Source organism: Electrophorus electricus, chromosome 13 (assembly GCF_041902795.1).
Source record: "Electrophorus electricus isolate QZ-2024a chromosome 13, ASM4190279v1, whole genome shotgun sequence".
Classification (NCBI taxonomy): Eukaryota; Metazoa; Chordata; class Actinopteri; order Gymnotiformes; family Gymnotidae; genus Electrophorus; species Electrophorus electricus.
In genome coordinates, this window is record NC_137509.1 from 13,930,716 (window position 1) to 13,932,182 (window position 1,467).

Consider the following 1,467-nt stretch of genomic DNA (forward strand, 5'->3'; position numbering starts at 1 on the left):
GCCAACTACCTGTGCGCTTTCAATAGACAGGAGGACAGCAGGAAACAGGTGTGTGCAACAATCAATTAGTGGATGATTGGGACCGTGGCAGGTACTGTGTGTGTGGGGGTGTGTCCTACCTGCTGGGTGCTCGGCGCAGTTTGACACTACTTCAGTTTACAGTATGTATTATTCATTACTAAACTTAAATGAATGTGAATATAAGTATAAAATACACGAATAAATATGCAATAATTTTCTTAAATTTTCAAATAATTTTTTAATTTAAGTTTTTTTAATTCTACAAGATTACATTAGTTGCGGTCAAATGTGGCATGTGGCACAGAGCCTAAGGGGAAAAGAAAGGGATGGCCATAAAGCATGCATGGAAACACAGCACTATGCGCTTGCCTTGGTTTGCCACAGTGCCGTAGAATGTCACACTAGCTTTCCTTCAAAATGCAAAATGCAGAGACATGAGTGAGCCAATCCATGCAAACCACTTACAAAAGGGAAAAACTCGATTATCTTGTAGCAAGATCCTGAGCTTCTGGAGTCATGTCTGTTTAGTGACACCCATATTTACCCATGATTTTTAGAGGTCATGTAGCCTTTGTCTAATTAACACATGGTTCTGTGATTTGTTGGCTTGTTGTATCAGATCACGTTTTCTACATTGTTTACTAAACACAGCAATTAAATATAAACACACAGCAACATGTTGGATTTGGGAGCATTGACTGCTGCACTGTATGTTACCACTATTTTGGTGGTGTTACACTGTTGCAGCAGCGGTCAGTGTAGCAATAGCTCAATAGTTACGATTCTCAACTTGTAATCCAAAGGTTGCTGGATCAATTCCCTCCATCACCAAGCTGCCACCGTTTGTCCCCTGAGCAAGACCTTTAACCCTAAATTGCTCAAGTTTTATTCAGTCATAATTATAAATTGCTTAGGATAAAATTGTCAGCTAAATGCCTTTAAATATAAAGTCAAACAAACTGTCTAAAAGTTAAAAACAATCTAAAGCACTGGTTCACATAATGAACATCTGCCACTTGTGTTAATGAATAAAGACTACTATTTTTATTGGCTTTAAGACAAGTTAGGTCTTTTTAACTTTTACATTTTTAAATGTACTATGAGGAAATGGGTTTATTCATAATTCTTTTTAGGCATTTTTGTTGTATGTGTTGTAAAGTATTGTAATGTCACATGCTGACTCAGTGGAAAGTAACAGGGACTGAAATTCCCAGAAGTCATTAGAGAGACTCACCACCCCCTTCAAACAACTATAACACTCTCACCTGGTCTATTGTATGTCACCAGATTATTGAACCGTTTTCACATGTCTCCTATTTTCCATTTAATCACTAGCAGAGTTTAAGTCTGGACTTTTGTCCATTTCAGTGCAAAGAATACCCAACATTAACTTGGGTTTACTGAGTGCTCTCTTCTTCTATTTGCTATCTTGTGTATGACCCTGTT